This window comes from Hyla sarda, unplaced genomic scaffold, assembly GCF_029499605.1.
Source record: "Hyla sarda isolate aHylSar1 unplaced genomic scaffold, aHylSar1.hap1 scaffold_488, whole genome shotgun sequence".
NCBI lineage: Eukaryota > Metazoa > Chordata > Amphibia > Anura > Hylidae > Hyla > Hyla sarda.
The window spans coordinates 144,303-146,573 of record NW_026610500.1 but is presented as its reverse complement, the minus strand read 5'-3'; the positions used below and the strand labels follow the sequence as shown (position 1 = coordinate 146,573).

At 41.4% G+C, this 2,271-nt stretch overlaps 1 pseudogene; it reads left to right on the top strand.

Annotated features, from left to right (window-relative positions):
- Positions 1-1,415: 1,415 nt before the first annotated feature.
- Positions 1,416-1,518, top strand: LOC130336638 (U2 spliceosomal RNA; annotated as a pseudogene).
- The last annotated feature ends 753 nt before the right edge of the window (positions 1,519-2,271 follow it).

The window sequence follows — 2,271 nt, the reverse complement described above, 5'->3', positions numbered from 1 at the left end:
AGCTGCTTGCTGGCTAGTCCAGTGGGCCCCTACTGCAGGCAAAAGACAATAGGTGGTGCCGCTTGTGTCTGGCCCCTGTTGCAGCGACCAGGCACAGGACTGCTGCTGCTGAATGTCCTCTTTAATTGAATAAGCTCAGCAACCAGCACACCTGAGCAGGTTGGACATGACATGATAGGTAGCTGTCTTTCAGGTAGTGGGTGCTGAATCTTGTTAATTGACATGGGGGTGTCATTGCTGTTGATTGACCATGCATTGGTACTGTGGTATTGGAATAATAAAAACAAATGTTGCCAGCCAACCATCCATTGCAATAATGGATAGGACATCAGCTATGAGGCATTTGTTTGTACAAACTGCTGCTCACAACTAATGTTGTAATTTAGTGTCTCCATCTGCTGGTGGTATTGAATAAGCAATAGTGCAATGATAGGGTCTGAAAAAGAAGAAAAATAAGAAGCAGCAGCATAGGAAAAAAGGAGGAAAGAAGGAAAACAGGGAGAGAAGAAAAAAAGAAGGTTAAAAAAAAAGGTGAAAACATGTTTAAAAAAGTATTTCCATCTCTCTCTCTCTCTCTCTCTCTCTCTCTCTCTCTCTCTATATATATATATATATATATATACATATAGAAAGAGAGAAAGAGATAGATAGATAGATAGATACATACATACATACATACATACATACATACATACATATGTGTGTATTGTTGGAGTTGCAAACATGGGTGCACTTGACAAACTCAGTGCGGCTATTCCCCATTGAAAGATTGTTGCATCCAGGACCCTTAGCACTGTGATATGCTACTCAATACCACTGGCATGGCCAGGTGTAAACAACATCTGACCTTTGTTGTGTATGTAACCATGGAGATTGTGATGTCACCTAGGCCCACCAAAGAACAGCCTTGTCAGAAGCAGCACTGCCATGAGCAGAAGCAGCAGATCCATAGGTTTTCAAATAAGCTGGATTTAACCAAGACAAGTGAGTCCAATAGGATGCAGGTATGTCCTCTATCCTTACAGCTTCCCGTGGCTGTTGGTTTTATACCGTTTGGGGACAGCCAAGGAGGCGTCAGCAGGCAACACAGGTAAGTGTGTGCTTGTGTGTGTGTGTGTGTGTTTCCTATGCAGATCCTAAACCCAGTATCAAATGCAAGTAGGAGGAGTAAGAAGGGTTCCTGCCAAAGCCAGGTTATGGATTGCATTAAAAAATGGTCCATCAGAGTGAAATGGACTCCCATCTTCCTGCTTAGCAATAATGATATGGGTTTAGGGTCTGCTGTGTGTACTGGTGGGTGACTGCCACCCAGCCAGAGTGTGTATGGGAGGCTGCCAGCCAGCCTCCCTTCCTACAAGTAGTGATGGTGCATGTGAAGGGGACAGCGTTGGTTCCTCCCCTTTCACAGTTATCACTTCTCATTCTTCCTTTTGGCTGGTATCAAATGTGGTGTCTGTTTATATCAGTTTAATATCTGATATGTCCCCTATCTGGTAGCATATATTAAATGCACCACCAGGGTTCAGTGTTGGAAAGAAAGATTACCTGTTTATTTGCTGCAGCTGCTTGCTGGCTAGTCCAGTGGGCCCCTACTGCAGGCAAAAGACAATAGGTGGTGCCGCTTGTGTCTGGCCCCTGTTGGAGCGACCAGGCACAGGACTGCTGCTGCTGAATGTCCTCTTTAATTGAATAAGCTCAGCAACCAGCACACCTGTGCAGGTTGGACATGACATGATAGGTAGCTGTCTTTCAGGTAGTGGGTGCTGAATCTTGTTAATTGACATGGGGGTGTCATTGCTGTTGATTGACCATGCATTGGTACTGTGGTATTGGAATAATAAAAACAAATGTTGCCAGCCAACCATCCATTGCAATAATGGATAGGACATCAGCTATGAGGCATTTGTTTGTACAAACTGCTGCTCACAACTAATGTTGTAATATAGTGTCTCCATCTGCTGGTGGTATTGAATAAGCAATAGTGCAATGATAGGGTCTGAAAAAGAAGAAAAATAAGAAGCAGCAGCATAGGAAAAAAGGAGGAAAGAAGGAAAACATGGAGAGAAGAAAAAAAGAAGGTTAAAAAAAAAGGTGAAAACATGTTTAAAAAAGTATTTCCATCTCTCTCTCTCTCTCTATATATGTATATATATATATATATATATTTAAAAGAAAAAAAAATTATATATATATATATATATATATATATATATACATATAGAAAGAGAGAAAGAGATAGATAGATAGATAGATAGATAGATAGATAGATAC